Source organism: Arvicanthis niloticus, chromosome 30, assembly GCF_011762505.2.
Source record: "Arvicanthis niloticus isolate mArvNil1 chromosome 30, mArvNil1.pat.X, whole genome shotgun sequence".
Taxonomy (NCBI): domain Eukaryota; kingdom Metazoa; phylum Chordata; class Mammalia; order Rodentia; family Muridae; genus Arvicanthis; species Arvicanthis niloticus.
In genome coordinates, this window is record NC_133438.1 from 22955131 (window position 1) to 22964179 (window position 9049).

General features: G+C 40.1%; 1 long non-coding RNA gene and 1 other non-coding gene across 2 annotated transcripts in view; both read left to right on the plus strand.

Moving 5' to 3' along the window:
* The first annotated feature begins 1408 nt into the window (after nt 1–1408).
* On the plus strand, nt 1409–1514 carry LOC143441072 (small nucleolar RNA U13). Its single transcript, XR_013108316.1, has one exon. It is a non-coding gene; the product is annotated as a small nucleolar RNA U13 (small nucleolar RNA).
* Nucleotides 1515–7136: 5622 nt separating this feature from the next.
* The window catches only part of LOC143441041 (uncharacterized), a 35038-nt gene continuing 33125 nt past the window's right edge, over nt 7137–9049 (plus strand). The window contains exons 1-2 of the long non-coding RNA XR_013108297.1: nt 7137–7255; nt 7351–7593. This is a non-coding gene — a long non-coding RNA (uncharacterized LOC143441041). The remainder of the gene's footprint in view (nt 7256–7350; nt 7594–9049) is intronic.

A 9049-nucleotide genomic window follows, 5' to 3' on the forward strand; every position in this document is an offset into this window, starting at 1 on the left:
GTACTGCGTTGATCATGCACAGATTCCACAGTTCCTGCCGTGAATGGCAGGAGCCTCCATACTCCTCCACTCTACTCTTATCTATCAAATATTTACCTCTCAAACAAAAAGAACTGATCCTTTGTAAAGAAAATGAATGCTACCTAGGAAGAAATTTTGATATCTTGCTATGTAGGTCTTTCACCCAAAGCAGCTAGCTGACTCTAGTCCTGATTATTCTAGAGTGTCATCTGTTGGTACTCATGATGTGATCCTGTTGTTAGACATTAATTGGTAACAGGCACATCCCAAGAAAGTTTCCAATGTGAAGTAAGGAAGGAAACAACTTGACAAAACAAAGGAAGCAAGCCAACCCTTGTAAATTTGTATCATTTAGGAAATAACTATGCTTGTTCTCCTCTCCATCCATCCATTGAAATTCTCTAATACTTGTAACTGCTAGTCCTGTTCAGTTCTTTTTGTTGTTGTTGTTGTTATTTTTAAAGTGAGCAAGTTCTAGTCTTGTATCTTTTCTGGAATTCTCTGTCTTGTTTTGTGCCCAAGACTGTACAATGATAAGCCATCTCTTCCATGCTAACTCACGTCTTCCCACAAGGTCTATCTCTATCAGGTAAGCCACTACCAAGCTTCTGTAGCCAGGAAGAAGTGCCGGTCCCTTTTCCAGTCCACTGGGGTATGAGTAAAATTTCTAGGAATATCTTTATTTCCAGCATTCCCTTAAAACATTTTTAGAAGAATTTTTGAATTATAACAAATCTCAGCTATTATACTAAGCCTGGCATGTGAAAGCGCACTCTTAAAAGGTAGCTTCAAATAAAAGTTTTGTAATTTTTATAGGGTTTTAAAGGAGATAAAGAAGATAAAAGCATCATTTACTCTTTGTACTTAACTTTCTGAAGTAAGTATTCTAATCTGTGAGCTATTAAAAGCCCGAACATAAGAGAAATACTGTCGAGGTCTAACTCGCAATGGGAAGTTTTTAGTCCACGTATAGTCTTTACTGTTCTCCATCAGAAAGTTCTATGTAAGTGTTTTTCCTTAAAACTGAATCCATCTTAGCATCTGAATATTACAACTTTGTCAATTATTATAAATCCTTTAAAAGTAAGTATTGTCCTTAGCAACATAAGACAAGGGCTTATACCTCAGAAGACTGGTTTTTGGATGTTTATTCTTGCTTAACCATTGGACTGATTGTGATGATTGTGCTTGCCAATGTGGGCTGGTGCCAGTGATAATAATGGGCCAATTTTTGGAAGATACATATGAACAGTTATAAAAATAAATGGAGACTTCTGAGGTAAGATGGCGGATTTTCCTTTTCTAATCCCAGTAAGGAAGGACAGCAGCAGAAACACCATATTCAGAGGAAAGAGTGAGTAATATTAAGACTCAAGGAACATGACAGATTCTTTTCTGTTTTGGTTCATCAGTGTTATGCCTGGGTATCAATGCCATTTTGTGACATGTGGCTACAAACCTTGTTATGGCATCAGCACATTACCCCACTGGCAGAAGGGAACAAAAGGTAACAGGACATCTCAAACCACGGAGAAACAGGAAGAGAAGGCCAACAGTAAGACTGCAGTCTAGAGTGGCTGCCCTCATGTCAGGGCTGCAGAAACTGACACGCAATAAGTTAAGCCAGGCAGGCCTTGTGAGAAGAGAAGAGAAGAGAAGAGGAGAGGAGGGGAGGGGAGGGGAGGGGAGGGGAGGGGAGGGGAGGGAGGGGAGGGGAGGGGAGGGGAGGGGAGAGGAGAGGAGAGAAGAGAAGAGAAGAGAAGAGAAGAATTGCAGCTACAGACAACCCCAACTTCCTCCCTCCCCCCATACACACACAGTTCTCACAAGACTGAAACCTAGTGGAAGCATTGGGTTCCACAGTGACTCTTCTTGAGTACCAAGCCAGAACTGGAAAAGAAATTTGTTGTATTGATCACTGTATCTCAGAATGCTACAATCAAACACCATTATCAGATAGGGATTATTGCTTGAGACTGAGCTATCTGAAATTCTGAAAACAATTCAGGGGACCCCCTATCACAGATACAATAGTCTGGTTGGCTATTGTACTTGTAAAGGGTCAGACCTACATAGATGTCCCAAGAAAGTTGTGTAGCAAAGAGCTTGAGCTTTGGAACAAGCGGTGGTGGCCCATAACTTTGCTGTCAGAAGTGAGGCCTGTCCCTTGTGGATTCCTGCAGAGACTGAGACCTTTAAGTTGGTAGTTGTCAGATTCCTTGGCCTCCAAAGATAGTTCACTGCTATATACAGTTTGTTGCTGTACGGGCGTGAAAGCTATAGTCCCAAGACTAGGGATTGCTTAGATCTCTCAATCCCCCTCTTTTACAGATGCTTGTATGGGCTTGCTGCTAAATGGGAGCTAGATTACTGAGAAAAGAAAACAAAATGCCAGGTTCCCTTGATTTTCTCTCTCCAGTATGAAGCTTAATGCTCAATTTTCTTCCCTGATTCTCTTAGACCCAGGAACTAACTTCCTTCAGAGCTATAACTGACCCCCCTAGTGCTATCCAGTATAGCCCTACTAACTGGTAGGATCTAACACCAGAAGATTCAGAACGAATCAGCTCCATAAAACAAACAAACAAACAAAACCTGTTTTTTAGTATTGGTTTTATCATTTCTCATTTTGTTTTTTTTTTTTATTCCTTTGTATTTTTGCTTAACTGTATTAACGTATTTGTCCTCTTTGATAATCGGATATTTTAAATCTTACTTTCATTCTTTCCCTTCTTATTCCTCCCCCTCAGCCCTACCCTCTTTGTACTATGTCTTTAAACCTAACTAATTAAATTCATAGATCATCCTATATTTGTTTTTACCAGTTTTTTCCTATGGTTATTTATGATATAGCAGTTGTCTCTAATTAAATTTTATTCTATTACATTAGTTAAATTAATTAAAATAGAATTTTATTGTATTTGATTTGTTCTTCTATGTTGTTCTTTAAAGAACAAAAAGAAGTTGTTCTTTCTATGTTGTAAGTACTGTGCAATTTGCTCTCAAGAGAGGGCTGCTTATTAAGAAGACTCTTTGCCATAATAACCAAATGAGAGAGTGAAGATCCACATTACAGACAAAGGAGGTATTATGACAGACACCTGTAGGATCTGAGATCATTAATTGGTGGAATTCTTTCCACCAATGTTAAACAAAAGAGTCTTGAAAACATACACACCAATAAACTTGAAAAAAAAAAAAACCCAAGGCACATGAGACTTTCCAAAATTGAACAAAGAGGATATAGAAAACCTAAATGATTATTTAATGAGCAATGACATTGAAGTAACAATAATCTCTCAGCAAAGAAGACCCATAATCAAGTGATGAGTTCACCTTTAACTTCACAGAAGAACATCCAGACTGTGCAAATCAGTCCATAAAACATAAATGGAAGGAGCACTTACAAACTCATCCCATCAACCTACCACTACCCAAATCCAATAAAGGTACAACAAAACATAAGAACAAAAACCAACAATAAACTATAGTCCAAATTCTTCAATGAATATATAGAGAAAATCCTTCAATAAAATATTTGCAAGCCAAATTTAAGAGCATACATGAAGAACTTCATATGACATTATCTAGTTGTTTTCATTCCAGGGACACAAGGATTTCCAGACATAAAACCAAGTAGATGTAAGAGAGAGAGAGAGAGAGAGAGAGAGAGAGAGAGAGACAGACAGACTGTATTTTTTTTTTCAAGGAGAAAATCATATAATCATCTGAATAGATGCATGGAAAGCATTTGACAACATAAAATAATCCTTTCATAATAAAAACTCTGGGGAAAAAAACAGATGTGATCCCCCAAAATTGCAAAGGACTTTATTGGACCTGTTTTTCTCTTTTACACTAGAAAAGACTGTGTACAGCTCTAGACTGTGTACAGCCCTTAAAGAAGAATGCTGCTTTTACATAGACAAAACAGGGATGATTAAAGAGAGCATGAAAATACCAGAGAAGGTCTTGAGAAAAGACAGAGACAGAAAGAGAAAAAGGAGAGCTTGTACAAGAATTGATCTTCCACCTCTCCATGATTGTTAACCCTACTTCCTTCCATCTTGGGATTATTAATTGGGTTATTTTTGCTTATTTCCTTTGGTCCCTGGGCCTTAAATAGGCTAACTTTGTGAAACAACAGATAGATAATCTGATAGCAAAATCTATTCAGATACATTATCATAAGTTACCTATGGAGGACCACGAGACTCTAGATGAGGATGTTACTCTATCCAGGGTGTTCCCAAGTCCCATCTCCACCCAACCTAAAAGAGGGGACTTCTGCTCCTAGACCAAGCAGAGAGGGGCCACCCAGAACCCCCTCTGTCTGGCGATCTGAATTCTTGCATAGGCTGCGAGGCTAAGCACTGCAAGGGAATATAAATAAAAGTTAAAAATATGTTTTTGAGTTCCCTGAGGGACAAGCCTGACTGCATAGGGGTTGATGTCAAAAGTATCCCCTCTCCAGGAAAAAGACATCGGGATGGGTCTGGCTCTCATGCCTCACTGAACAACGACAGGAGGACCGGAGCCATTACAAGGTCCCCTTTAATTACTGGAGGTCAGGCCTCTATCCCCACCTTGGCAAGATTAGAATCGCCACAGCCCTTCTATACTTGGAGAAGGGAGGAGATGTCAGGGGCAGCCCTGCTTATACACTGAAGGCCTAAAATCAGCCATAAGCCTAAAATCAGCAATAGGCCTGACAGGCATGCCTGCTAACACAAAGTCTTGGGTCTCTATGGAAAAAACACTGAAACAGAGGGCTATAAACTATTGTAAACAGGCAGCTTTTGTTGAAATCTACCAGCCTGAGTAGTCATAGACCTTGTAAATAGGCAGCCTTTGGCAGATAGTACCAAATTAGATAAAGACAAGTGAATCATAGGCAGAGTCATAGTGACCTGACCCCTGAACCTTCACCTAGCTGATACCCTGTTCTGAAAAATATCTGTACTCTCCCTGAACACCTATGCTCCTGTGTCATCCCCTTCCCCACATCTTGCATTTTTGTGTTTATAACCCCTATGTTAAAAAGTAAAAATTATGATTTGATAAGAAAAAAAAAAAAAAAACCACATTGTACCCCTGATTCTGCTGACTTAGCTCCTGACAATCTATTTTCTTGTTCTCAGAAATACTTTGAATTATAAAACGTTATTGTGGTTTTTGCTAGTATGCTGAGTAAAATAATTTTTATTGATCTCATTTTAAACTTCAAAGTTTGTAGTGAGTTAAAATGTCCTTTAACATAATTATAGGTCATATTTATTTTCGTATTGTAAAATGCTAGTTGATCTGTTGAACATTTTAAAAAACTGGATTCCTTTTTGAGAATTTCATTTATAGACACTGTATTTGCATAATTTTCCCCTTTCTCTCCTTCCTCCCACTTTTCCCAACCCCCCATACTTTTTAAATACATCTTATTATTTAATTATTGTTTATATATGTATATGTGTATAAGTATATATGTTTATACAAATATTGATAGATAAAGTGTTTTGAAAATATACATATATATATATATATAAGAACAGACAATCTGGCACTGACAAAACACACAAAGAAACTAGTGGAACAGAACAGAGCACAGCTTCAACTGTGAGTTCATATAGGGTCATGTGTGAGTATGGCCACATGACTTCACTTAAGCCTTGGTTCTCAATACACTGCAGGTACAGTTTGAATGCAACAGAGTTTTACTCAGCCATTAAAAAGAACAAAATTATTCCGCTTGTAGGAAAATGGTTGGAACTGGAAATTATCATGTAAAGACATATGAACAAAACAGAGACAAAGACACATTTGCTTTCAGATGCAAAATCTAGGTTAAATAATAATAGTAATAATAATAATAAATTAATAATAATACATGGAAGTAGAAGGGAGATTATTTGAGAAGAGTAAAGGAACCACAGTTGTAGAGGACTATGGTGGTTTGAATACAAATAGTCCCCACAGGCTTGTATATTTGAACACTTGATCATCAGGGGATGGTGGTACTCCGCAGGGATTAGGAGGCGGGGCCTTATTGAAGTAGGTGGGGCCTTGTTTGAGGAAGTGTGTCACTAGGGCTGAGCTTTGGGGTTTCGGTTTCAAAAGCCCAAACTAGTCCAATGGTCTTGCTCTCTTCCTGCTGCCCACCAATCAGGATGCAGAGCTCTCAGCTACTACTCCAGCCTGTGTGTTGCCATGTTCCTTGCCAAGAAGACAATGTTCTAAACCTCTGCAACTGTAAGCAAGCTCTAATTAAATGCTTTCTTTTGTGAGCGTTTCTGTGGTCATGGTGTCTCTTCACAGCAATAGGACACTATGACAGGGACAAAAGATAGTAATGGAGTGATATATTTAAAATATATCACAACATATACATGAATGAAAACGCTGAGACCCATTATTCTAGACATTTAACTAAAACAGTGCCTAAAATGGGAAAAATAAGATCAACTAAATTGGTGTCAACAAACTGCTCAGTAGTATCAGGCAACTAATTATCATTTTAAAGTCCTTCCTAACCTGGTGTGGTTGGCTCACCATTAATATGCACTTAGGAGGTGGAGGCAGGAGGATTGCAGTGACTTGGAGGTTAGTTTGGACTACTGAATGAGACCTTGCTTAGAAGTAATAAATCTTCCCAAATGTAATTTTCATAAACATAACATACCTATAGTAAGTAGAATAATGCCGGAGTTTTAAAATGCCCCTGTACGCATGGAAATGTCACGCTTAGTCCCATTAACTTATAAAATCAATGATCGTAAGAAATAAAAACAGAAAACACCTGATATTCTCCCTATTAATGAACAGTATCTTAAAAGTTCTAGCCACTGCAGTAAGTTTTCTAAAAAGTGAATAGTTTCTGATAGTTACAATGTATGAAACATTGCTTGCAGCGTAAGTATGATTATACGTATCAAACCGTCTCAGATAACAGCTAGAATGGACGCAACTGCACCTGAAGCTGAGACCTCTGGGCTTTGTAGTGTCCCCTTCCCATGACGACTTGATGCAGTCGACCTTCCCTGAAACCTCATGCAAAGATGGCTGCGGCTCTGTGGTTTGAATCACGCTGCGCCAAGGGTGGGGCGAGCCTTCCAGTGACGTCACCAAAGGATGCCCGTTAAGGCGAGGGCTTCGGCAGCGTTCTGGAAGAGGGGGCCGAGGTCTGTCGGTGGGTGGCTTCTGCAGCGTGTGGCCCTGTGACCCCACACAGGAGTCCTCCCAGGTGGGTCCTCCGTGACCCTCGGTGACATTTAGTGTGTCATCCTGAGATGTCGTGTCGTGGACACCCAGTGTGTCGTCTTTGCTTGTCTCTTCCAGAGAGCAGCCGAGGCTGAGAACCCGTTGAACCGCTAGGCCTCCACGCATGCGCTGACCCCATGGCGGAGGCACCTGTGAACCAAGGCGAGAGCTATGTGAGCCTGGAGGATGTGTGCCTGCGTTTCACTGCGGAGGAGTGGCGTCTCCTTGATGATGCTCAGAAGCTCCTGTACCACAACGTGATGCTGGAGAACTTCTCGCTTGTGCTGTCCCTGGGACTTCCGATTTCCAAATCCTTCCCAGGTACCCCAGTGACAGATGCCAATAGGGATTACTGGTTTACCAAAGCTTTGGTCAAGGGCATGGTGGTGGAGGTCTAAACTTGTTTCCGTTGTTGGTGTGGAGGATGAAGGATGTGAATCGGGCATCTTCAACAGATCCACACACCCCTGAAGCTTAACTTCATAACATTGTTAGACATTAAAAAAAAAAAAAAATGTAACCGGTTATCCAGCCTGGATAACCCACTGGGCAGTGGCCATGTAAAATGTTAACTTTGCAGTAGCGTTATAAGACAACCCTTGGAAGGGGAATAGGCCAGCCTTCATTTGTGGAGAGCTGTAGTCCCATGTATCAGAGAAGTCCCAGAAGAGCTCACCCAGCCCTGTACCTGTCCTCTGTAGTGTAACCACCCAGAAGTTAGAGAGACCTTTTACACTGGACAAATGTAGAATAATTTTCAGTCACCAAAATTGAATTTGTTCGGCCTGAGCAGTTTCACAGCAAAGAAAAGCCTGTGTGTATCTGTGTGTGTTTGTGAGTGAGTGTGAGTATGTGAGTGTTAATGTGTGTGACTGTGTGTGTATGTGTACACGAAATTATTTAGCACACCTCCAGGCTTCTATACCCGATATTTCACACAGGATCAAGGCCTTCTAGGTATGATGGATATGGGAAAACCTCCTACCGCAAATACATACCTGCCAGGCTCCTCCAGCTCCACAGCAGAGAAAGGTCTAAAGTACGCAGACGTTCCAGTAAAAGTTTAGTCTCTAAAACATCCATTGTTAAATATGAGAAAAGCCACACCATAGAAATTCGTGCAAGTGATGGATTGGGGGGATCAGCTCATGTTTATAACACGTGGAAACTCACAGCAGAGAAAAGCCTTCTGTGTAATAGATGAAAACCTCTGTCAGTACACCTACCTCACTCAACACGAGGCCACATGGTGAACTTTCAATTTTGTGACTGGAAAAGACTCCCATGGTCACTTCACTTATATCAGATTTCACGTAGCGGTAATGCCTTAAATACTCGACAAATGTCGAAAACTCTAGAGAAGATGCTTTCGATGTGCTTACCATGTGAAAATTCACGTTGAATAAATACCTCACAAGTATAGGACTTCTAGTAACCTTTGAGTTGAATCTTTCAAGCCCATTTAATACCAGAGATTTCATAGTGGAAGAGAGATTTAGAGTTTGGAAAATACATGCTTTGTTTGACATCTCATGAATCACAAACACTTACTAGTAGTAATAACTTTCCTGTTGAAACCAGTGATGAGAAGCTGAACTCTGTACCTTGGTTGTCTGCCTAAGAGAGATGTACTGCTTGAGTGCTTGAGTCATGTGCATGCAGAGTGCTTTCAGGAGGACTCTGGTCCCCAGAGTCTGTGTCATCTGTCACCACTTACTCTCTTCTGTTTTTTTTGTTTTTTTTTTTTTTGTTTTTTTTTGTTTGTTTGTTTTTTGTT